This window comes from Sus scrofa, chromosome 1 (genome assembly GCF_054392235.1).
Source record: "Sus scrofa isolate SSC_HxYL_T2T_F1_AM1 chromosome 1, Sscrofa_HxYL_maternal_Yorkshire_Landrace_v2.0, whole genome shotgun sequence".
NCBI lineage: Eukaryota > Metazoa > Chordata > Mammalia > Artiodactyla > Suidae > Sus > Sus scrofa.
Genome location: NC_139383.1, coordinates 164,184,533 through 164,212,064, shown reverse-complemented (window position 1 = coordinate 164,212,064; position 27,532 = coordinate 164,184,533). Strand labels below are relative to the sequence as shown.

Genomic DNA, 27,532 nt, shown 5'->3' with positions numbered 1-27,532 from the left:
ACTATTGTTTTAATGTTACGTGAAATAAACTGTGGTTGTAATCTTTGAAGATGTGCAAAGTGTTTTGCCTGCTGTTTTTCTGAGTACATTGCAAAAAGTTTGGCTAATATTTTGGCTTAACAGTAAAATGTCAGGGAAGGCAAACACACTGAAGTTTGAGACTTTATAATAGTAACATAATCTTGTTTCATTTGGGTGTACCATGTACTTCATAGCTTATGAAGAATTTTCACTTATATTATGTCTCCCAGCATGCTTTTGAAAGAATATTTAGTTTTGAGCTCTATTTTATACATAAACTAAAATTTAAAAGAAGTAAAATGAATCAGCCAGAGCTACAGAAATACAGATTGAGTTTCTGTGTGTTAGTGTGTATTCTCAAATCTGGGGTTTTATAACTTCAAGTTCAGTGTTAGATCTATTATGCAACCGCTTCCCCTTTGCAAAATATGTGAACTGGTAGTAACAGCTATGTGTATAATTCAGAGTAAAAGTGTTTTCTTTAATTGGTTACATAGTGTAAAGCAAATATTATCATTCACTTCACTCAGCTTTAAGTTATTTACATTGCATATAAAAGTGCTACTGGCAGGTGGGAAGTGGTATAAATGGATGAAGGTGATCAAAAGGTGCAAACTTTCAGTTATAGATAAATAAGTTCTAGGGATGTAATATACAGCATGGTGACTATAGTTAAAATACTATATTATATATTTGAATTTTGCTAAAAGAGTAGATTTTTTTTTTGGTCTTTTTGCTATTTTTTTGGGCCGCTCCGGCGGCATATGGAGGTTCCCGGGCTAGGGGTCGAATCGGAGCTGTAGCCACTGGCCTACGCCAGAGCCACAGCAACGAAGGATCCAAGCTGCGTCTGCAACCTACACCACAGCTCACGGCAACGCAGGATCTTTAACCCACTGAGCAAGGGCAGGGATCAAACCCGCAACCTCATGGTTCCTAGTCGGATTCGTTAACCACTGCGCCACAACGGGAACTCCAGAGTAGATCTTAAAAGTTCTCATCACAAGGAAAAAAAACTAGGAGTTCCCGTCATGGTGCAATGGTTAACAAATCCGACTAGGAACCATGAGGTTGCGGGTTTGGTTCCTGCCCTTGCTCAGTGGGTTAACGATCTGGCGTTGCCGTGAGCTGTGGTGTAGGTTGCAGACGCGGTTCGGATCCCGGTGGCTACAGCTCCAATTCGACCCCTAGCCTGGGAACCTCCATATGACGCGGGAGCGGCCCAAGAAATAGCAAAAAAAAAAAAAAAAAAAAAAAAAGAAAAAAACTATAACTATGTAAGGTTATTCATGTAACTGAACTTATTGTGTTGATCGGTTTATAGTATATTAATATCAAATCATTATGTTGTAAACCTTAAATCTATACAGTGTTATATGTCAATTAGATCTCAGTGAAGCTGGGGAAAAAAGTGCTATGTAGCGAAAGAATTTATGCCACAATAAGGAGGTTCTATACAAATATTACTTCAGGACATTTTTTAAGTGGCCATGATTTCATTTTCATTGTGTCATCCGAAAACTAGTACATCTCTCCTTTTAAGAAAGGAAATTGGGCTTCAAAAACGTACTGTGTCCTAATAGAATTTAAACTGTTTTAAAAATATGTAAATCTATTTATTTTACCATTACTTATATTTATGAAAATAGTCTTTTATTTTAGACTTTTACATAAATGCTTTTGTTTGAATTAACTTAGTGAAAAGGAAGTTTATTTAAAGAAAGATACAAGTGAAAAATAATGCACACTTACTGGGACCTGCCAAATCAAAAGGTAATATATGATGATATAATGTGACAGTATTACCCAGATACCTTAACTGAAATATACTATGAACTCCAAGAGGCAGGGGTGGGTTGTTTATTTGTGTGGCTTTCTACTTTTAAAGGCCAGGAATTGAAATAGATATGCCAAAATGATGTTCCTTTTCCCCCTTAGTTTCCTTATTTTTTAAAATTAGCTATATGCTCTTCCCACTTATATTTGTAATTTAAATATAAGATGTATAACATGTATAAACATGTTATTTTTCTCATATTTTTTCTTGTAAATATGAAATTACTTGTCTCTGACTATTCACTATCCTTTAAAATATATATGTGTATATGTATGTGTAGATACATGCATGTATAATGTAAAATATATGTGTGTATATGTATGTGTAGATACATGCATACATAATGTGATATATATGTTATAAATTAAACAGAATATGTATATATTCCAAACTGCATGTTATTCCTCATTTACACTGAATTGTATCCTTCCTGATTAAGTAAAAGCACCTAGCCTCACTCTAGGAGAAGAAAATGTTCATAAAATGTCTTAATAGTACTCAGAGAGTTTTAAATCATATATAAACTGTTACATGTTCACCTAATACTTAATTTTAAAAAAAAATGTGATATTAGTCTAAAATTGAAATGTAGCACATCTCTCAAAAGTTGTAACTCTTAAAGATTAGCAACCAGTTAGAGAAAACCCTGTATTTTTCTCTGAATAAAGTTTCTCACATACTATTCAAGAAAAAGAACCAAAACATACTTTTTACATATTTGAACTTGCTTAGAAAACTATGCCCTTTCATTTTACTTACTAGGAAAAAGGAATAATCTCCTTGAGTGTTTTAAGGGCCTCTGGAGCCATGTTTGATAAGGACCTATGACATTTACTGATGCTTTTATTGACTTCATTACACTTGGAATCTTGAAATATTGCTATGTAATTCTTCTAACTAAAAGTGCATCCAATACCAAATCATGATGCTGAGTTTAGCTATAAGGTACCAAGTTTATGTATAACTGTGAAATGCAGTCTTCCGTACATTTAAAACATAACAACGATCAAAACCCCACAGGCCACTTAATACATTATGCTTCCTGATACTTTGCATAATTATCTACATACTTAGCCATCTATTTAAACAACAGATTCTCAATTTTTGTGAGTAACTGCATATTGGAGTCCCCTTGGTGAATGTGAACATTGAGGTACAGGGCCAAGGGGCTTGCAGGGTTCTGAGAATTCAGAAGGTCACTGATGTGTTTACAAGAATGGCTAAATGTACATTCCCAACACCCTTGAATCTTGGGTGTGTAAAAAGGATTGTAGTGAGGTATGACTTTTGGCAAGGAGACCAAATAGAAGTGAGTTTTAGTATCCTGGAAAGGCACTGGTAATTCTCCTGCTTAGCTCTGATTGATAATCATTGAGATAGCAGTAATTCCTTGTCCCAGCACTGGGAAGAAACAATTCTTTAGCCTGTTACTGTTTGCATTGAGAAGTCAGCTATCAGTCACATTGTTACCTTTTGAAAAGGATGTCTTTTTTTCCCTCTGGCTGCTTGTAACTTTCTCTTTTATTTGTTTTCAATAGTTTTGTTATAATTTGTGGGGGGGTGGGGGGGTGCAGCTTTTATTTCACTCATTATTTGGAGGCCTATAGTGCTTTCTTTCTTTTTTTTTTTTTTTTTTTTTTTTGGCTTTTTAGGCCAGAATCCACTGCATGTGGAGGTTCCCAGGCTAGGGGTCGAATTTGAGCTGTAGCTGTCAGCCTACATCACAGCCACAGCAATGTGTCTTCGACCTACACCAGAGCTCATGGCAACGCTGGATCTTTAACCCACTGAGCAAGGCTAGGGATTGAACCTGTGTCCTCATGGATGCTAGTCTGATTCGTTTCCACTGAGCCATGACCTTTACTCCCCTATAGTGCTTGATTCCATGGCTTGATATCTTCCTGCAATTCTGAAAAATTATCCACCATTTCTTTTGTTTATCAATTCTGTCCATTCTTTATTTCCTTCCTTACTCATATGTTAGACCATTTGTACCATCATCCTGTTCCTTTATGCTTTTTTTTTTCTTTTACATATTTTTGTGTCTCTAAGATTGGGGATGGGTATATTCTTTTAAAACTTCTTCCATTTCTCTAATCTTCTATTCAGCTGTGAATAATCTGCTGTTAGACCTACTCATTGTTATCAATTTAAGTAATTTTTTCAGGTCTAGAATTTTCATTTGCTTCTATTTTTAAAATGTCCTATTAAAACATTCTCAGTTTTGTCTTTAATGGCCTTCAGTGCCTTCAAACAGATGATTTTTGTATTTGTCTAGCACTTCTAATCAATAGCATGCAGGCTGGCCTGGATTACCTGGTCCCTGGTCCATTGTGAACAGGGGTGGAACATTCCCAGCTGACTGAGGTAATAGTGGTTTCTTTTGTGGTTCTCCGTAACTCCACTGAAAACCAAGAGGGTTGGCTGTAGTTCTTCCCAAGCTGGGAGACCCTCTCCCTGTGGTAATTTTGTCTTGGAATATTTTCTTTCTTTCTTTCTTTCTTTCTTTCTTTCTTTCTTTCTTTCTTTCTTTCTTTCTTTCTTTCTTTCCTCCCTCCCTCCCTTCCTTCCTTCTTTCTTTCTTTCTTTTTTTGCTTTTTAGGGCTGAACCTGCAGCATATGGAAGTTCCCAGGCTAGGGTTCAAATCAGAGCCACAGCCACAGCAGCACAGGATCCGAGCTGTGTCTGCGACCTATACCACAGCTCATGGCAGTGCCATATCCTTAACCCAATGAGTGAGGCCAGGGATTGAGCCCGTATCCTCATGGATACTAGTCAGGTTTTTTACACTGAACTTCAATGGGAACTCCCAGAATATTTTCAAATAAGTTATCCAGCTCTGCATAGAACTAGGGACTGTGACAGTAAAGTTGAAGAAAAATGAAGGTATTTGTGACAGGACTGACCACAACTGTTGCAGGTAGTGCATGTGGTTCTGACTTGCCTCTCTATCAAAATGGGGGTAAACAAGGCAAGAATGAGTTCTAAGCCTGCTCTATCTAGCATTTGACTTCCTGAACAAGGCCAAATGGTTCTGTGCCTTAAAACAGTGGTTCTTAACTCTGGATGCATGTTGCAGGCACAGAAGTTTGGGTTTGGATTTGTTTTAGTATTTACTAAATGAAATGACAAGATTGTCCCTCCAAGAGGTTTATTTAATTGATCTCTCGGCACTTGAATCATTTTTGTTTGTTTTTTGTATTTGTTTGGTTTAGTTTTAATCTACCCAATGGATTTTAGAATAAGTGAATTACTTTTCACCAGAAAAAAATTTCAAAGGAAGGTAATACCACAGAACCCTATTGAACTAGGAAAAGTGTGTTGTAATACACCTCTAGAAGTAGCTAAATAAATTGTCAATAGAGCTCAGACATTTGTCATTTGTTTTTCATCCGACATTTGAATCTTCTAAATATTTGGAGAATGACCCCAGATTATGGATGATGAAGATAGCAAGTACTGACTGGCTCATATAGCTCACACCTTATAGCTCAAAATAGATTATCCATTTAAATGTGAAAAGCAAAACTGTAAAATTTCTAACAAAATGTAAAAGAAAATCTTTGAGAACTAGGACTAGGCAGTGAGTTCTTAGACCTGGCATCAAAAGCATGATTGTTAAAAGGAAAACTTGATAAATTAACCTTATCAAAATGAAAAAAAAAATTGCTTCATGGAAGAGCCTGTTAATAGGTTAAAAAAAAAAAAAGCTATAGAGTAGGAGACATTATTTATAAACTATATGTCTCTTGACAAAGAAACTCTTAAAACTCTGCAGTAAAATTTAAAAAGCAATCCAGGAGTTCCCGTCATGGCACAGTGGAAACGAATCTGACTAGAACCATGAGGTTTTGGGTTTGATCCCTGGCTTTGCTCAGTGGGGTAAGGATCTGGCGTTGCGGTGAGCTGTGGTGTAGGTTGCAGATGGGGCTCGGATCTGGCGTTGCTGTGTCTTTGGTGTAGGCTGGCAGCTGCAGCTCCGATTAGACCCCTAGCCTGGGAACCTCCATGTGCCACGGTGCGTCCCTCAAAAGACAAAAAGATGAAAAATAAAAATAAAAAACAATCCAATAGGAAAATGAAAAAAAAACATGAACTGATACTTCACAAAAGTTGATATGCAGATGGCAAAAAAGCACATGAACAGATGTTCAACATTATTAGCCATTAGCAAGATGCAAATTAAAACCACCATGAGTTATCAGTGCACACCTATAGGGAAGGCTAAAATGAAAAACAGTGACAACAGCAAATGCTGGCAAGAAGAAGAAACCTGGATCATTCAAACATTACTGTTAGGAATGTGAAATGGTTCACTTTTGAAAACAATGTGGCAGTTTCTTAATCAAATTAACTATGCAACTGCCATAAGACCATCAGCTGTACCATTGGACATCTATCCCAGAGAAATGAGAACTAGCCCAGCCTGGCACACAAGAGGGAGGTCAATAAATCTTTGCTAAGTTGTTAATCAGTTTAATTCAGAATTGCACTACCAGGGTTTTGATTGACACATACAGGAGTATTGGCACTGCTGTCTCAGAGGCAGTTTGTAATTTCCCCCTTTGTAATTAGCTTTAGCGGTACCAATGGCATTGTAATACAAAGGTGGTAATTGGCAATATATCACCCAGAAAAATGTCTTACATCTTACCTAAAAGATATCATTCAATGCTTCATTTTTATCTAGTATTTTAACTTCACCTAAAGACATTTTCTGAAAATTCTTTGAGAAAGCAACTAAAACATAGCTTCCTTAAGAATACACCATGCAAAAACAAAACCCCCCAAAGTGCATTAGTTTTTTGGAGAGATTAAGTTTTGGTTTGAAGGCTAAGTTAAAAAAAAAAAGTTATTTCTACAACATTAGATGTATTTTTTATGTTGTATTATTTTTTCAGTTGCTATTTTGACTATTGTTTATGTATATATTTATTTTTAATACTGGTTGTGAAATTTCCAATGACATATTAGGACATTGTGATAACCGTTTTCAAGCAAGAGGAATTTTCCATTAAGAATCATAGCAACAACTTGTATTTGCATAGTATTTTACAGTTTGAAACATGCTTTCACTTATAGTTCCCCTTTAAAATAGCACATTCTTCAGGGGTCAGATGTCTTCATTTTATAGAGGAAGACTATTAATTTAAAAGAGGTAATGCCCTGAGATTGAAGGCTTCATTCTTTTATACTCCATTCTAGTTTCTTCTCAGAATACCTGTTAACCATTGCACACATTTTGATGACAATGCGTTTCACTCTGTCCCCAGTAGAGGTTGTCCTCTGATAATGGAACCTTTGACTAGGACATGGTATACTTTTTTAAATAACCTATACCAATTATGAAGCTATTTTATGTAGATTTCCTCCCAATATAGGTTGGGGCCATGTAATATCTCTGTTCTAGTGTTTCTCAGGTGGCTTTACTCTGACTCAGATCCTAATCTCAAAGGTAATATCACAGATGGATCCTCAAATCTCTTTTATCACTTTCCCTATGCTGCATGTATTCTGTCAACCTTGAAACCCTGAGATCCATACATCACTTTAAATATGTTGGAGAGTTATGAAATTTTCTCTCTTCTTTTTATTTTAAAATGTGGAGACCATTGCAAAAATAGTTCCTATATGCAAAAGCATAATTCTGAAATAGGTTTTCTTCCATATCATTTATGTTGACTTTTATGACACATGATTTTATGACTTAGAACTGGTTGATACCCCTCTTCTAGCAACGACTACATTCTTTTTTGTCTCTGCTACAACTCTGCTTCAGGAAAACTCAGTATTTCAGATTTTTAACATGATTTAAGCCTAGCTCAAGGGTCCCAAACTTTGAGCACTGGCTCAGTGTAGAGGAGAGGGAAAACTCTGGAAGGAAAGACCTTTTGTTGGCTCCATTACATTTTCATCTCTGTACCTCATCTCTAAATTGAGTGTCAGATGCTAAAAGGCTATTCCATAAGGAGTGTAGGCTGTAAATAAGATAAAATATTTGGAGTGCAGGCACATGGTAGACCCCGCACCTTTATACCCATTGATATTGGTATTCCTGAACAACAGACACTGATTTGACTTGCCACAATGAAGCAGTATCATCAGCTTGGAATATTTTATAAATTTTACCTCTTTGGACAGTCCTTCTTTCTTTGCTTTAGACAGCGTACTTTGCTGGGTTTTATATTTGACACAAAGTGACAGGGTTTTTTCCCCCCTTTTTTTATAAGTGTACTTGATTTACAATATTGTGCTAATTTCTTCTGAATAGCAAAGTGACCCAGGCATTCATGTATACATACATATTCTTTTTCTTGTATTATCTTCCATCATATTCTATACCAAAATATTGGGTATAGTTCCCTGTGCTATACAGTAGGCAGGATTTTAATACAGAGCAATTACTTGATTAAAAGTGTTTTAGACATTTTAGTCTGGCAAAATGACCTGCATGGGCTGATGTGAGTGAAGGGTGGGAAGCTGAGCTAAGATTGCTAGGGTGATCATGGCTTGGCCACACTGCCTGGGGGCCACCATACTTCCTCATCTGGAGTGCTGAGCATTCTGGTCTTTGCTTCACTAGCTATGTCATTTGATCTTTTTCTTTTTCTTTTTTTTTAAATGTCACTTCTATTTGTTTCAGCTAAAAGAAGCACAGGTAGTATCACCTCATCAGCCCTTCACTTCTGGACCTTCCTTTATATATATATATCTTACCAATTTCTAGCCCTAAATGCATGGCCTCTGTTTCTAATACCTACGGTTACATATGTGTAGAAGACAAGGTATCCCTGCACATGTGCCTCCCTCACATTTTCCTCTACATCTTTCACTGGCTTCCCCTCCTTCTCCTGCCCTCCCATCACCCACCATTGCAAGACTTCTCTCACTGGTCTTTTTCTTAAACTCTTACGTCTTTTTCTTAGAATGCTTATTTAGTTCTGAGCCCTACAGTTTTATTCCTACTTTTCAAAAGATTTACCTAAAGTGGATACTTTCAACTTTAATCTCACTTCAAGTCACCAGATTTGTATGCCCAAATTTCTATGAAAGCTTTCCTGCTTTAATACCCATAGTGCACCCCAATCCAGTGAGTCTAAAAGAACATACTATTTTTTCTTCCAGTACCAGCCACTGAGTCACATATAAATATCTATAAGTAGATATTTAGCATTGCTATGCACCTCCAATTGAGTCAGTATCGGATCTCAGAGATGATACTGGCTCTTCCTTTTATCTGATCCACTGCAGATAACCAAATGCCATATCTTATGGCTGCTGCCAAGGAATGTCCGTGTCCTCTGTGATCTCTTTCCAGTTAAAATTCTGCTTCTTTAACTTTAGTTTCAACTGTTGGTGAGATTTTTTTCCAATGGTTCTTTTTACTGCCAGCTCAATTATCCTTGTACTTCTGCCAGATTAATTTTCCTAAATTTCAGTTTGAAACATGTAATTCTCCCTCTTAAATTTCCCCATGGCTTCTCATTACCTAGAGGAATAATTAAACTAAAACTTGTAATTCAAAGCTATCCACAATACCTACCATTGTTTCATTTAGTTTTTTTATCATGTACTATTTCAAACATTTTGGAAATTACATAGAATCCTATTACAAATCAGCACATGCAAACTACCCATATTTTACTAATTTTATCATAGTAATTCATTCTGCTTTAATATTTTTTTAATATTTTTTTAGATAGAAAAATGTTGAGAGTTGAAGACCCATTTGAGCCTCTTGAGATTAACATACTGAACAGTTGTATTCAGTATTTATGTTACTATATAGATCTTGTTTGTTCATTTCAATGGTTTTATTGTCTTATATTACATAAATAAACTATACTTCCTGTCAATGGACACCGAGGAGGTTTTTCTGTTTTCGCTGTTATAAAGCAAACTTTACCAAGTACACATATAATTCTCCTTGATCACATGTATCCAAGTTTCTCCGAGGTATGTGCATAGAAGTAGAATTCCAGTTATAAAATAGGTGCATTTTCACTTTACTAGATGTTTGCAGATTGGCCACAAGTTATTGTTCCAATTTATAAGCTCAGAACCAATGAAATGAGAGAACTTCCCATAGAAGCAGTTGATATTGCCATATTTCTTTAAATTATGAAATACTTCAAGTAGGGAACATAAAACTGTCTTAAAAACATGTTGCTAAATTTGCTTGTTTTTTAAAAAAAGAAATTAAATGGGTAAACTTAAAGCCCCTTGTGTATCCCAGCCCAGTAACTTGAGAAGTAAACTTATATTCAGAATTCTACGCATAGTTTTCTAATGCATTACATTTTTTTTTCTTTTTGTCTTTTTGCTATTTCTTGGGCAGCTCCTGCAGCATATGGAGGTTCTCAGGCTAGGGGTCGAATTGGAGCTGTAGCCACCGGCCTACGCCAGAGCCACAGCAACGCGGGATCCGAGCCGCATCTGCAACCTACTCCACAGCTCACGGCAACGCCAGATCGTTAACCCACTGAGCAAGGGCAGGGACCAAACCCGCAACCTCATGGTTCCTAGTCGGATTTGTTAACCACTGCGCCATGATGGGAACTCCTTACATTTTTTACTTAAATAATATGTGCTGTTGCTTTGCATAGTTTCAACTTTATATACCTAGAATCACATACTGTCTGACTTCCTGAAATATACTTGTCTTTGCTCAAGATAATGTTTTTGAGATTTAATCATTTTGAGTTCTTTATTCATTTTACTTCTGTACATTATTCTTTGGTATAAATACTCCACAATTTGTATTTTCTGGTGCAAATGTGCAAGAGTTTTTTTTTTTTGTTTTTAGGTTATATGCTTAGAGGTGGGTTTTCTGGGTATAGGTTGGCACAAACTAGGTATTCCCAAATTGGCAACCTTGTGTTTAATTTTTTGACCCCCCCTTATTCAATGTGCTCCTTGAAGTCAAGGTTCATGCTCTTTGCTTTGATGTGTTTTGGGCACCTCCACTGTGTCTGACATAGTAAAACCTCAATGTATTCAATATTCGGTTAGATACAAAATATATAAAAACAATAAATAAAAACCAGAACCATTCAGAAATCTAATTTTAAAAGATTTAATTTAAAACAACAAAAAAACACTTTGAAGTACATATATTTTGCCATGCAGCATTGTATGTGCTTTTTACAAGGGAAGATGGTAAGAGAAATAGGAGGGAACTCTGCCATTGAGAACCAAGAAGGCATCAGAAAGATGGAGGTGATTGAGTTAGTTTTGAGGTATGAGGCAGACTTGTTAAATGAATTTGGAGGAAGGATTGGGTGAATAATGGAGTAACCTGCCTTTGCTGGGCAGAGCAAAATATCATGGAATATCTGAATTTGTAAACCGCAAATATCGGATTAGCACTTGTGTGTAAAGTGTGCCAAGGTTGGGTCAGATTTTAGAAGACATTTAAAGTTACAGGAAGTTACAACCATGATGTATATTCATTGGGATTTTAGAAGAGGATTTTTAAGACGGGCGTATTACGGTAATATTTGTACATTTGAGGCATGGATTGGCACGTAATACAGTAATGTTTGTGCATTTGAGGCATGGATTGGCAGGGACAAGATTGGAAGTGGGGATGCTATGTAGAAATTAAGCCAAAAAATGAAAGAGCCCGTATGGGCAGCAAAAATAGATAAGAGAACTGCCATCATATTCAGAATAGTGCCTTTTGTGTGATATACAGTCATGTAAAAATGTATGAATAATTTCCCACTTCTGGCCCTTTGGTTATATATACTTATTTTGTATTCTGTGATATAAAACTTTTGTTCTGCTCTCACTATCATGGTTTGTTACAGTACTATATGTCTTTAAGACCATTTAAAAAGTTTCCTCATTTACAAAGCTTTTTCTAGAATTTCTAAACAACATCTGGTTTTCTCCCTCTCTTTTCAGTTATTTATAGTGCTTTGCTTGTACTTTTTGCCTTTATATACCTTTTTCCTGATTTTCATTTTACCTGTCCATGAAATTAATTTGTTTTCAATTATCCCACAATCACATTTACTTGGTAAGACCTCACCATAATGTAAGAAAATTTGAATTTATTTTACAATATTCTTTTTTATTCACTGAATCATCAGTAATGCAGTTTTTAATTTTTAAGAATTTTAAAAATGCAGCCCATCAGGCAATCTCTAATTAGATATTTGCAATTTTAAAAACTAAAGTGATTCTGATTTACAATGTTGAAAAACTATCTCTGTGCTAAAATTAAAGAAATCACACAAACTATTAAAGTCAAAGGGATAGACAATCAGAAAATTAAGTTAAACTATTAACCATATACTTAATTTTCTGATTATGCCCCCCTTGGTTTGTTTCTTTCTGCCTATATATGAAGGCATTGAGCAAGACTATCTTTAAGATCATTTTAGCTTTAACATTCTAAAGATAGAAATACATATTTATCTTTTTTATTTTTGGAGAAATTCTTTCCTGACCTAATATCATAAAGATATTCACCTATATTTTATTCTAACAGTTTCAAATTTTAATCTTCATAGGTAGCTTTTTCAATTCTCCTGGAATAATTTTTGTCTATTTGTTTTGTCTTTTGTCTTTTTAGGGCCATACCCACAGCATACAGAGGTTCCCAGGCTAGGGGTCCAATCGGAGCTGTAGCTGCCAGCCTATGCCAGAGCCACAGCAATGCCAGATTCGAGCCGTGAGCTCATGGCAATGCCTCATCCTTAACCTACTGAGCGAGGCCAGGGATGGAACCTGCAACCTTATGGTTCCTAGCCAGATTCGTTTCCGCTGCGCCACGACGGGAACTCCTCTCCTGGAATAATTTTTGGTTAGTACAAGATTGTGATCAGATTTATTTTTCTAAATGTTTAGCCAGTTTTCTCATCACTTTTTGTGAAATACTCTGTCCTTTTCTTTCCAGGTTCAATGCTACTTTTTCTCACATACCACGTTTCTATGTATGTGAGTGTTGCATCTGGGCTCTCCACTCTGCCGCACTGTTCATCTATGTGGATTGAACCTTCATATCCTTCTCTACCTCCTACTATGTTATTCTTCCTCTCCAAAGTTGTCTAGGATTTTTTAATCCTTTATTTTGTCATTTGCATTTAGGGATCTGTTTTTAAGTTGCATCAAAAACTTCACTGAGATTTTAATTTAAATTTCATTGACTTTAATATTGGACATGCAATTATACATGAAACATTTGTTTCAGTGCCTATTGTTAATGATTACAGAAATAGGAATCCAAAGGAGAACATTCAGATTACCTGTACAAACCGTTTGAGTCTAAATTTCTGTGAAAAGGTGTAAATAACTAAAATTTGGACCATTTACTAAACACTGCAGATCATGTCAATACCATTAAAAATAATAAGATGTAGGGAACTGATTCCTGTAAGGCTCAGGAGGACAGCACCTTACCTCTCTTGTCCACCCCCCCCACCCCTCCACCCGGATCTGGGTGCTCAGCCCAAAGGGAGACTCGGAGAAGGAGACACATACATCTGTTAAATGACTGAATGGATCTGATTTCCAGTTCCTGCACTTACTTGATGTTGACTTTAGTTTGTTGCTAATGAGAGCTGCTGCAGAAGGAACCTGGCAGCCTTGCTCACTGGGAAGGGCCTGGCATCGAGCACCAAGAGACCTTGGGAGTGAAATAAGCCTCAGCAGACATTAGGAGAGAGCAAGGCTCTCCTTTCTTCTGGCACTTTCTTTGCTTGGTTGTCATAGTTTCTCTGATGAGTGCATTTGTATGTCAGCCCTATTGCAGGTATACACCTATGAATTTAAACTTGGAAGTCTGCAGTAGACACATGTTAAAGACAGGAGAGAGAGTGGCTCAGCAAAGGAGCTACTCTTCCATCAGTGGTCCAGGTTGGAATGGAGAGACTGAAGGATTCCACCGTTAGCTCCCCTTGGCTGGACTTTAAAAATAATAATAAAAATAAAATGCAAACAGAAAATATATGACAAATATGAATTCAATAACATTAGTTATTTTTAAAAGTGTCAAAGATCATTTTAATAAACATTCATACCAACTTACTTTGAGATATTTCACATTCTATTTAATGTCCTTTTTCTAAATCTAGTCATCCAAGATCCTTTCCAGCCTAATATATTTACCCTACTTTTAAACCTGTTTTCACTTTGTTTAGAATTCTTCACGGCCCTTAGCTTATTCTGCTTTGTATTGAACTAATGATTAGATTATAAAATATAGACTATATGGCTCATAGATAGTAGGGAATATAGATTATAAAATATAGAGCAGAATTTTATTACAGCTAGTGAATAGCATGACCAATATCTGCACCCCAAGATAATTTTTGATTTCTCACAATAAATATAGATGCCTACAGTTTTCAGTGGGTATGATTTGTGCATATTATATAATTAGTTCAACAAATTCACTGGTGTTGGGCTTACCTCACCTCTGGGGTAATGTCTTAGAAGTGGAATTGTTGGGTCAAAGTTATACAATTTGTAACTTTTTTTTTTTTTTTTTTTGTCTTTTTGTTGTTGTTGTTGTTGCTATTTCTTGGGCCGCTCCCGCGGCATATGGAGGTTCCCAGGCTAGGGGTTGAATCGGAGCTGTAGCCACCAGCCTACGCCAGAGCCACAGCAACGCGGGATCCGAGCCGCGTCTGCAACCTACACCACAGCTCACGGCAACGCCGGATCGTTAACCCACTGAGCAAGGTCAGGGATCGAACCCGCAACCTCATGGTTCCTAGTCGGATTCGTTAACCACTGCGCCACGACGGGAACTCCCACAATTTGTAACTTTAATTTGAGGTAATTTTACATCGAAGTTACAAAAATAGTATAGAGAATTCTGTTTATCCTTTATCCATTTTTCTTATGTTAATATCTTACAGAGCATAGAATAATTCTCTCATATTTTTTACTTTATGTATTACAAACAGGTAGCATCCTACATTTGAACATTATACATCTTTTTGCGTGTGTGTATGTAATCTTTTTTTTTTTTTTTTTGTCTTTTTGTCTTTTCTAGGGCTGCGCCTGTGGTACATGGAGGTTCCCAGGCTAGGGGTCTAAGCGGAGCTGTAGCCGCTGGCCTACACCACAGCTCACAGCAACACCAGATCCTTAACCCACTGAGCGAGGCCAGGGATCGAACCGGCAACCTTATGGTTCCTAGTCGGATTTGTTAACCTCTGAGCCATGATGGGAACTCCTCAACATTATATTTCTTTAAAACCACAGCCATTAAATTATAAGAACCTATCTGGATTATAATGACCAAAGAAAATGAAATTTAAAAAGAATTTGAAAATATATTACAATTAAACACTGAAATATTCCCTAATATAGTTTATAATTAGTGAAAATTTTCTCTAAAAACTGTTAAACTAAACAATTTTAATATTACGGTTTTTCTGAAATGTGTAGAAAGATACCAAACCCATACATAATCTGAGTGCAAAGACTGAAACTTTAAGCTGATTGTTCATAATATGATACTATTTTGAAAAAATAGGGAACCCAATATGCATATTTCTGTATTTCAAAAAGGTTTTAAAATATGAAATTAATGTAAAAATTTTCTTACTCATAGTTTGACTAATTAAATACTAAGTACTGGCAACAGTACTACATTTGTTTGTTCTGTGCTTATGGGGGTAGAGACAAGGGTAATTCCACTAGATTGTAGACAGAGTATTCCTTGAAGAACTGGGGCTTTGTTTCATTAAGTCTGGTCTGATGATGAAGTCCTAAGAAGTTCAAGATGCAGAATAGCATTAGATGTTATCTTTGCACTTTAAGGACTGTATTTAAAAATACTTTTATTTGCTTATTTTTGCCTAAATTATTTCCATTTTTAAAAAATTTTAAAAAAATATGTATTGTTTGCATTCAAGGAAAACTATATATATGAGCATTTTTTTCCTTCCCTTTTCAGTTTCATCCTTGAGATATAGCTACTCCTTGGTCATGTGCTTTTCTTTAGATTTATAGAAGTAATATTTAAGATAATTTAAGATCATATCTCTTTATTCTCTACTATGAAAATTGATAAAGTTACACTTAGTAATAAAGCACACTTACAGTTCTCCTCTCTGTGGCCGAACCCTGGCTTCTGTTCTTCAGTGCCAGATAGAAATGTGGATACAGAGTTTTGGGTGAGGTGGGAAAGAATATCTTTATTGGTTTGCTAGCAGACTAACGTCCTCAAAACTGTGTCCTATCCTCCAGGGAGTACTGACACTATAAGTAAGGGGGCTTATAGTGTTCAAGGGGCAGAGCATGATCAGCTGGTGGACATTCTTCTGATTGGTTTGTGGTGAGGTGATTGGGAGTCAACATCATCAGTCTTTGGTTCTAACAGGTCTGGGGTCTAAGTGCTTGTGGGCAGCACACGGTTAACTTCTTTCACCTGGTGGGGGTTTCAGTCTCTGCAAAACAGCTCAAAAGACAGGGCTCAGAATATTATTTATAGTCCTTGAGGAAGAACTAAAGGTCATCGACTTTGTTGAATGGCTAAACTGGTCTTTTATTTGCTTAACTGTTTTCTTTACCGGATTTTCTCACTACTCTGATTAAATTTATCATTTGACTAAAGTTTTTCTATAGACAAAAGGCAGGTGGAGGTCTTTTCTGGGACCCTATAGGATCTCTCTGCATTACATCTCCTTCCTGATTTCTGCCTATGATTCTAACTTGTTAGTGTTTTTAATAACGTCCTGTTTTGTAAATCATAATTCTTACACTTTTCCAAACTTTAGTTCTATATTTAAATGTGTGATATGCACCATCCAGCCTGCCTGTTCTTGAGTTTTTTTATTTGAAATGTATCTGGGTTAGCTGCATTGTTATCATTAAATAGTTGTTTTTGAGAACCTGGTAAGAATAGTTGCAGTTCAGGAATACCCGGGAGCCATTGCAGTTTCTGTTCCAGACCATGCCAGAAAGAGAATATTCCAATCACGTGAGTTGTGCGAATTTTTGCTCTCCCAGTGCATATCAAAGTTACGTTTACACTCTTGTAGTTTAAGTGACCTACAGCATTATGTATTAAAAAAAAAAAGTACATACATTCATTAAAAAATACGCTCTTACTAAATAAACAACAGCAACCATCCTTACTCTTTTGGCACAAAGTAATCTTTCTACAGGTGGAGGGTCTGAAATATCGCGAGATTTCCCCAAATGTGACAGGGACACCAAGCGAGTAGGTGCTGCTGGAAAGAAGGTGCAGATGGACTCGCTGTAGGCAGCCGTGCCATAAACCTGTAATTTCTAAACCACGAAGTATCTGCGAAGGGCAGAAGAGCTAAACGCCGCAAACGAGGTACGCCTGTCTGCTCTCTGACTTAACTGCATTCGTGGAAATGTCTGCCTGGCACCTTTATTCTTGAGAGAGAACTCGAGCTACATTTAAATAAATGTAGCTGAATATATTTCTTGGGTTGCAGGCTTTTTCACTGAGAGGCCAGTAGACAGTGTGTCACCTTTTTTTAATATTCACTGTTTCTGTGGAGCAGAATTTGGTCTCGCAGTTATCTCACTTTCTATACAAATTGCCTTTTCTCGGATTTCCATTCTTATTAAAAACTTATATTTTGTTTGCCTTGACTATGAAAAATATTGAACATGAAACAAAAAAAAAGGTCATTATTTTAAAATTGCAGTCTTTAATATAAAAACAACTGTATTTTGTGTAGTTGAAGGTACTGAGTGGGTAGTGAGATTCAGCAGCTTCTTAAATTATTTGACCCCACTGTTTGATTCTCAGTGGCCTAGTTTGAAAGAAAATTGACAACATTAAGATTTTGAAATTGCAGTAGAAAAAAGAAAAACATGAAGATGAAACTTTTCAAGTAAATTGCCTATACCTCCTATTTCTGGTAAATTCTGTTTTTAATCAAATTCATATTAAATCAGAACTAATAGCTGACCAAAAAGCACCTTTATATCAACAGCAAATGAAGTTAAAGTGCCATTTTGTTGCAGTTATTATTAAAACACTGTTACTGTCAAAAATAGTATAAAACTATGCCAAGTAATATTTTATTATAGTTGTGCTTAATTTTTGAAATTGAAAATTATGTTGTTCTGTTCATCTTATTTTGTGATAAGTCTTTCAGGATCTTTTTGCTTTTCAAAACATTTTTGCCATTGAAACATTGGAAGACCAGAAAATAAATTCAATAGGACATCTCTGTGCATAACATCTGTTGTTGTACAACTTAATATGAGTTACTTGTTTTGAGTTGTATTTCTTATAAAAAATTTCAAAGCCATACCAAACCTACTCCCAATGACTTATTCAAATATGACTAATGTAGATAAATTTACAAGTTATTTCTGAATCAGAGAATTCTTTTGTTTGGTTCACCAGAACATGCTTTGGACAGTACAGCAATAAAGGTAGCTACAAATCTATTATTCTTTTTAAAATAGAAATATCAACAGCCAAGGGATGGCAGAATAATTGTTCATTCAACAGCTGTTGCATGTGAAAAGCCCTACAGGTGTTCTGTGATATAGAGATGGCTCAGGTAGAGGTAAAACCCTGAATGCATAATGCAAAGCTGAATGTTTTGAGTGTCTTAAGAAAGACACAATGAAGTATTTTGGGTATTGAGAGAAAAGAACAAATCATTCTGGCTGGAAGGAGGGCAGAGTTCAGAATAATACTTCAGAAAGGAGATAACGTTTAAGCTGGGGATTAAAATACGGTTACCCTGAGATATGCAGAGATGGGGTAAGAGGACAAAATAAAGGATCAGAGGATTTAGATAATCCTGAATTGTGTACAACCCTTGCATAATTAATCAGTCTTTCTTTACCTTGTGTTTTACTTTTTAAAATTTCACCATTAGTGCTATTTTTGATTTATGTTCTATCCTTAGGAAATAGGATAAATTTGCTCATCTTATGCATATTAATGAAATTATTTGGAATTATCTTATTTGTGCTTTTTAAGTATCTTTAAAGATTCCTATATGCTTTGCAAATTATTTTTCAGCGATAGAAATTTAATTTCTGCTTAATGCCTTTTTACATGCTGATCATTATCTTCAAGCCAGTTGCATTCTCCGCACATGATAAATATCACAATCTTTAATTTTATATCTGTAGGGACCACTTTTTTTTTTTTTTCTGACTGCATTCTCCTAGCACAAGACTGACCCATAGCCAGTGCTCAAAAAATACTCATTGAATTAATGTACAAACAAATAGGGGGAAATGAATGTTATTTCACACTTATTTTATCTAAAAGTGATAAAGATGACTCAAATTTTTGCACTTGGTGTAAAGAGGTAGTCTACTTCATGATGAAAGCATTGGTAGGTTCAGGGCCTGAATTAATTTCTTTCAAAGTCAAAAATTATATTTTTATAGAATATATTGAATTGAAAACATGATTTTCACATGCTGATTTTGAAACCATCTCTATACTTGTAGGGAGTTCCCTGGTGGCTCAGTGGGTTAAGGATCTGGCATTGTCATTGCTATAGCTGTGGTCATTGCTGTGGTGTAGGTTCTATCCTATCCTATTCTATCTCGAAACTTAGAGCTGGCACTTAATAGCAGTGTGGACTGGAGATATTTATCTTCTCTTTCTTCTTTGGTTTTCTCCTCTGCAAAATAGTGTTGGAACATTGAATAAATGAATTAAATCATATAAGTCATTTAGAAGAGATACAAGTAAAATGCTATAAAAGTGTAATTATTATATTATTATAAATACCCAGGGACCCAATTCTGTCTGGTTGGGACAGGGATTACACTCTCTAAGCTGGAGAAACCTGAATCCTTATCTGTTTCTTGCAGCCTGCAAAGCAAGTAGGGAAGGATATTAAGCAGGGAAGTAAAAAATGTGAGTTTTAAGGTATCTTTAGATGACTTCACGGAAGTGGCTGAGCTAAGAAAGGATCAGGTTCAGTAGACAATTTGGAATTTTTAAAGACTTTTGATGTTTTGGAGGTTATGGCGATCATCTATGCGGCCTGGGCCAGTTCACTTGCAACATACAGTCATTGGAATAAGTGCCAGGATATTTGAAGAGTCAAAGAATCGTTGTGAATATATGATCCAGGAGCTCATTGCCTTCATAACTATGCAAAAATGGCACTGTATGGAGTTGATTTAACTTGTGGTCATTTTCCAATAATGCATTTCCCGACTACCCAACCCTGCGTATGAGCTATGCCTATTTTGTAGTTGTTTCGCTGAGGTTTACTTGATTAAAAACCTCATGGGGAAGAATTTCTGTCATCTTTTTTGCTGCCTTCTCAGTGCTGATTGCCATGTTTGTCCTTTTTTTTTTCTTTTTTTTTTAATTTTGAGAAAAAATATATTATCGAGGCAAAGTCATCTTAGTATAAAATTAACCATTTTAAAGTGTATTGTTCAATGGAATTAAGTACATTCACGCGTTGTCAACCATTGTATCAATCTAGTTTCAAAACATTTTCATAACCCCTTATGAAAACTGTATTGCATACTCAGTCACTACCCATTTCACACTCCCCCAGCCCCTGGCAATTACCAATTTGCTTTCTGTTTCCATGCATTTAGCTATTCTGGGTATATAAATGGAATGATATACTATGTGACCTCTTGTGTCTGGCCCTTTCGTCCAGCGTAATGTTATTGAGGCTCATCTGTGTTGTAGCATGTATCAGTATTTCATTTATGGTTGAATAATATTTCGCTGTGTGAATATACTCTATTTTATTTACCCAGTCATCAGTTGATGGGTATTTGGGTTGTTTCCACCTTTGGGTGATTGTCAGTAGTACTTCTGTAGACAATAGCTTTTAAAATTATTTTAAATACATATGAATGAGTGGAATGTCTGTCTTATATGGTAATTTCTTGTTTCACTTCTTGAGGAAACACCAAACTGTTTTGCACAATGACTGTCCCATTTTACATTCTACCAGCAATGTGTGAAGATTCCAAGTTAGCCATATCCTTGCCAACACCATATGTTTTCTTTGTTGTTGTGATTATGATGATTGCCATTCTGGTGGGTCTAAAGTGGTGTCTCACTGTAGTTTTGATTTTCCTTTCCCTAATGACTGTAGTTGAGCATGCCTACCCAAGTCCTTTGCCTGTTTCGGGGAGGAAAGTGATTGTTTTTCTGTTGTTGAATTGTAAAGTTTCTTTATGTATTCTGGAATCAAGACTCTTAGCAGCTACAGGACTTGCAATTTTTATCCTGTTCTGTAGGCTCTCTTTTCATTTTCTTGATAATATGCTTTGATACACAAAATATTAATTTTGATGAAGTCCAATTTAAAAAATTTTTCTTTAGTTGCTTGTGCTTCCATTATCGTATCCAAGACTATTGCCAAATCCAGTGCTGTATAGACTTAATCCTATGGTTTCTTCTAATAGTTTTATAGCTTTAACTCTTAAAGTTAGGTCTTTGATTCATTTTAAGCTATTTTTTTTTTATATGGTGTAAGGTAGAGGTTCAGCTTCATTCTTTTCTGTGTGGATTGCCAGTTATAATAGCACCATTTGTTGAAAAAACTATTTTTTCCCAGTTGTAGGGTTGCCGAGACCTGCTCAGCCGGATGGAGCTGAAGAACGGGTGCTGTGGAACTTAAGGAAAAAAAGTTAACATAAAACAAGACACAGGAGTTCCCATCGTGGCGCAGTGGTTGACGAATCCGACTAGGAACCATGAGGTTGCGGGTTCGGTCCCTGCCCTTGCTCAGTGGGTTAACGATCCGGCGTTGCCGTGAGCTGTGGTGTAGGTTGCAGACACGGATCGGATCCCACGTTGCTGTGGCTGTGGCGTAGGCCGGTGGCTACAGCTCCAGTTCGACCCCTAGCCTGGAAACCTCCATATGCCGCGGGAGCGGCCCTAGAAAAGGCAAAAAGACAACAACAACAACAACAACAACAACAACAAAAAAAAAGGACACAGAGACATTTATCTTAACTAAAGGTGGAAACTGGGGGACTCAAGGTCACAGGGACCAGGAGCCCTGCCTCCAGAAACCACACTGCTTTTATTGTGCTCTAGTGAAAAGGGGGTTGTAGGTGCAGGATATAGGGTTTTTTTATTATTATTTTATAAGTTCTTTTATTATTTTAAAAGTCACTTAGCTGGTAGATGGTTAAAGTTTTACTCTGAACTTTAGGCATTTAAGAATCATTAACATTTGAGTTAGTTATCTATGCATAGTATTTCAGAGAATCCTCACTGTGCTTCTGCAAATGGCATGCCTATTTGCGGCAACCCTTTGTGCCTAGGTTTGTACCTTGGTTCTCTTTGCTAATGCATATTCTGCTAATGACCACTCATAAACCACTTGGGGCCATGAGGTTCCTCTTTCTCTTATTCTTTAGAGGACTTATCGTGCAAATGGCGTGCCAATCTACACAGTTCCAGCGTGCCTAGACCAATGTATTATGTCCTCATTCAGCAGAATAACCCATGCCTTTAGGTCTTTGTTCTTAAGCTTAAGTCATTTACCATCACCGTGACTGTTTCTCAAGCAGGAAGACAGGACAAAGTAAGGAAGGACAAGATGGAGTTTTCAGCAAAGAGGCTAAGAAAATATTATAAAAACATGTCTCGCAACATAGGGTCTCGGCAGCCTTGTTGAAAATCAACTAGTCACAAATGTGTGGATTTATGTCTAGACTGTTCCATTACATTGACCCAAATATCTCCTAATGGGAGCAATCACTATTAGGATTTTTGTACCTTTGTAGTAAGTTTTAAAGTTGGAAGTGAATCCTCCAACTCTGTTCTTTATCGTGATTATTTTGGCTATTGGGGGTTACTTAAAATTCCATGTGAAATTTGAATCATATGAATTTTTGCAAAAGGCTAATGAGTTTTTTCGTTTGTTTCTGTTTTTGCTTTTTAGGGCTGCACTCGTGGCATATGGAGGTTCCCAGGCTAGGGGTCTAATCGGAGCTGTAGCCGCTGGCCTACGCCAGAGCCACAGCAATGCCAGATCCAATCCGTGTCTGTGACCTACACCACAGTTCACGGCAATGCCGGATCCTTAACCCACTGAGTGAGGCCAGGGATCAAACCTGCAACCTCATGGTTCCTAGTCAGATTCGTTTCCACTGCACCATCATGGGAACTCTGGCTAATGAGATTTTGATAGGAATTGCATTGCTTATGTAGAACACTTGTAGGGAGTGGGATATTGCCATTTTAATACTGTTGAGTCTTCTGATTGATAAACATGGAATGTCTTTATGTTTACTGAGGTATTTCGAAATTTATTTTGGTAGCATTTTGTAGTTTCACTGTCTAAGTCTTGTGCCTCTGTGGTTAACTTTGTTCCTAAGTATTATTATTATCACTTGCTTTTTTTTAGGACCACACCTATAGCGTATGGAAATTCTCAGGCTAGGGATCAAATCGGAGCTGCAGCTGCCGGCCTATACCACAGCCACAGCATGCTGGATCTGAGCTTCATCTGTGACCTACGCTGCAGCTCATAGCAATGCTTGATCCTTAACCCACTGAGTGAGGCCAGGGATTGAACTCACTGAGTTTGTAACCCACTGAGCCATAAGGGGAATTCCTATTTTTGATGTTATTGTAAATGGAATGATTGTCTTAATTTCACTTTCAGATTACTTATTGCTAGTGTATATACACTGATTTTCTTGTGTTGTATTTTGCTTCTTTTCTGATTTTATTAGCTCTAACAATTTTGTGTGTATTTGCAAGAATTTTATATATGAAAGATGAGGTTTTCTGCAGGCAGAGTTACTTTTACTCTTTTTTTTTAAATTTTTCCAATTTGGATGGGTGCCTTTGTTTTGTTTTGTTTTGTTTTTAATTGCCTAAGAGTTCTGTTGAGACTTCCTAGTGAGGTGCTGAATACCAGTGAAGTGTTTATTCTTGCCTTATTCCTGATCTTAGAGTGAAAGCTTTCAATTTCTCACCACTGAATATAATATCAGCTATGAGTTTTTCATAGATGCCCTTTATTAGGTTTGATGAAGTTCCCTTCTGATACTAGTTTATAGAGCGTTTTTATCATGAAAGGGTTTTAGATTTTGTCAAATGCATTTTTTTTCTTTGCATTAATTGTGATTATTGTGTAACATGGAACTTCCTTCAGTCTATTGTGGTATATTACTTTGGTTGGTTTTCATATGTTGAACCACACTTGCATTCCTGGAATAAATCCCACTTAGTCATGGTGTATAATTTTTTAATATGCTGCTGGATTCAGTTTGCCAGTGATAGAGTCACAGTTTCCTTGGTTCCCATCTCACTGTTGCAAAGAAAGCATTGGAATGGCAGACCTTTTTCAAATTTATTAAAGCAAAAGTGTATTTTCAGAGAGAGAGAACTCAAGTGTGCACAGGTTAAAAAGAGGGCCCAACTCATTTTACACTTTATTCTCATACCCCTTCCCACTCCATCAGCCCCACCTGAGTGAAGACCCAATTTCTCCTGCTCCCCCTACGCCTTGCCTAAGGGCTGAGTGTTGTTTTATCTCTGTATGGGGCATATTTGATCTGATTGATTTTGGGCAGAAAAGCTTTCATGGGGAACAGGTTATATAGAGGTAGGGTGAGGAATGGGCCACATTCCTTTCCAACCAGGCTGGTCAAGGTGGGGGAAGGGTTATTACAATGAGACATGGCCAGAGGCTTTTGGGTTTAATCTCCTTGAAGGGGACTTGAAGCCTACAACACTGTATTTTGTTGAAGAGTTTTTTCTCTTTCTTCATAAAGAGAATTATCTATAGATTTCTTTTCTTGGGATAGCTTTATTTGGCTTTGGTGTCAAGATAATTCTCTCCTAATAGAATGACAGGTATTTCTCTCTGCTTTTGCTGTTATCCAGAGAAGGCAGAAATGGATTGGTGTTAGTTTTTTTTTTTTTTTTTTTTTTTTTTTGCCCTTGTCTTTTTGCCATTTCTTGGGCTGTGGAGTGGCATATGGAGGTTCCCAGGCTAGGGGTCGAATCGGAGCTGTAGCCACTGGCCTACGCCAGAGCCACAGCAATGCGGGATCCGAGCCATGTCTGCAACCTACACCACGGCTCACGACAACTCCAGATCGTTAACCCACTGAGCAAGGCCAGGGATCGAACCCGTAACCGCATGGTTCTTAGTCAGATTCGTTAACCACTGCGCCATGACGGGAACTCCAGTGTTCTTGTTTGAAATACTATTACCATAATTCACCAGTGCAGCTATCAGATTCTGGGCTTTCCTTTAGGAATGAGGTTGGTAACTGATTCAGTCTTTTATCTGTTACAAATCAATTTATATTTTCTATTTCTTCAGTCAGTTTTGGCAGTTTGTGTTTCTATGAGTGTGTCTGTTTCATCTAGGTTTTCTAATTTTTTAGCATACTATTAACTACTTTTTTAGTTGTTCACAGTATCCATTGTCATCCTTCGTATTTCTATAAGGTCTGTAGAAACATCCTAACTTTCATTTCTGGTTTTAGTAATTTGAATCGTGTCTCTTTTTTTCTTGATCAATCTAACTGAAAGTTCGTCAATTTTATTAATCTTTTTTTTAAAGAATCAATTTTAGGTTTTGATTTTCGCTGTTGTTTTTCTATTCCCTAGTTATCTCTGCTCTAATCTTTACACTTTCCTTCCTTCTGTACTACTTCAGTGCCTACCTAGGCCATTTCGAACTCTGCCTTAGCCATCACTTTGTGCTTACATGGCCCTGAAAATGAGAGAGAGGTAAATGCTTAGGTTATCCTCTGCTCTTTTCAGAGTACAGCTCTGGGCACGTACCTGGTCTTCTCAGTTGCCCAGTGTACACCCATCTTGTAGAAGCTTTTATTTTCCCACATATTTCTTTTCTTAACCTCTTTTTCCCTGGCTGTTTTGTTCTGCTTGTCCTGACTGTTGTCCCTTGCCTCAGGCTACTGTAGCCAATAGTTTTGCCTTTAAATGCTTTTGGCAAGTGCTACCCAACACGGAAATGCCTTGATTCAAATGAATTAACTGTAAGGCTCATGCTGGTCATTCCAGGATATATCAGACAGGTCAAAAAATGCAATCACAGGAGTTCTTATTGTGGCACAGTGGAAGTGAATCCGACTAGGAACCATGAGGCTGTGGGTTTGATCCTGGCCTCGCTTACTGCGTTAAGGATCCAATGTTGCCTTGAGCTGTGGTATAGCTTGCAGACATGGCTCGGATCTGGTGTTGCCTTGGCTGTGGCATAGGCCGGCAGCTGTAGCTCTGATTAGACCCCTAGCATGGGAACCTCCATACACTGCAGCCCTAAAAGGCCAAAAAAAAAAAAAAAAAAAAAAAAATGCAATCACGATTTTTGAGAATAACATCCATGTTGTTCCTTCTGGCACTAGCAGCCTGTACCAGGGGTATGGGCAGTTGTTTCCCTGGAGAGTGGGAAATAGTATGTGGGCAATTAAAAATGTCACAGCTCTCTCTCATGGCAGTGCAGCAGCATCTTTCTTCAATAGACATTCCCCTGGTTATTGTAAGTTTTTGGCTTGATTCCAGAGCTTTGCAAAAGTTAACTCTGACACTTTTTGCTAGTGTTTTAGTTGCTTTTGTGAAAAGATGGATCCCTGGAGTTCCCTACACTGCCATTTGGATGTTGTCACTCCTTATTGGCTCTTAATAGCTGATTATGCCATTCTTGGCTCTTAAGGGAAGATTATGAAGTATATTTTTGAGTATTAAATAATTAGGAAACATGTTGTCTTTTAAAATCAAATATGTCATTAGAAAATGACATATTTAATATGCATTCAACAAATATTAAGTGCCTTCTATATCAAGGACATTTTTAAAAAGTAGAGGAATTCCCGTCATGGCTCAGCAGAAACGAATCTGACTACTATCCATGAGGAAGCAGGTTTAATCCTTGGCCTTGCTCAGTGGGTTAAGGATTTGGTGCTGTGGCTGTGGTGTAAGCTCGTGGCTATGACTCTGATTTGACCCCTAACCTGGGAACCTCCATATGCCCCTGGTGTGGCCCTAAAAAAGGCAAAAAAAGAAAAGAAAAGAAAAAGTAGAATATAGCAAAACACAGACTATATGTAGGGTGATCAAGTAATTCCCCCATCAAAACTTGGACCCTTTGAGAGTAAAAAGAAGAGCTAACCAGTCAGAAAATCTGGATTAATGTGTAACCTGGACTGTAACTGACTATCTAGTATATGTGATCAGACTAGTTCTATCTTTCTCTCTACTGATTAATAAATTTGACTTATGGTCCAGTCCTCATGGTCTTTAGTTATTAATTTTTGTTAATTCTTATGTAGCTGTGCAAAGGGCTTGTTGCTAAAGAGTTGGGTACAGGATGAGTCTGCTTTTCATATAATACATCTGTAAGCAAATTTTCCATTATCACTTGAGAAAAACCAAATTTATGGCAGACATTACATTTTAAACTTTTTTTTCTCTTTTTACAGCCACACCTGTGGCATATGGAAGTTCCCAGGCTAGGGGTTGAATTGGAGCTGCAGCTGCTGGCCTACACCATAGCCACAGCAATGCCAGATCCAAGACACATCTGCGACCTACACCACAGCTTGTAGCAGTGCTGGACCTTAACCCACTGAGTGAGAGCCCAGGGATTGAACCCATGTCCTTACAGACACCATGCTGGGCTCTTAACCCACTGAGCCACATTGGGAACTCTCACATTATAAACCTTTGTATCACTGTCATAAAAATGTAGTTTAATGATTAGTAATAAGGAATT

At 37.0% G+C, this 27,532-nt stretch overlaps 1 protein-coding gene and 1 long non-coding RNA gene across 4 annotated transcripts in view; both read left to right on the top strand.

Annotated features, from left to right (window-relative positions):
- The window catches only part of DOK6 (docking protein 6), a 402,580-nt gene that overhangs the window by 6,421 nt on the left and 368,627 nt on the right, over positions 1–27,532 (top strand). The window lies entirely within an intron of this gene.
- LOC146406829 (uncharacterized) lies at positions 1,041–5,419 on the top strand. Its single transcript, XR_014841086.1, has 2 exons — positions 1,041–1,172; positions 3,547–5,419. It is a non-coding gene; the product is annotated as an uncharacterized LOC146406829 (long non-coding RNA).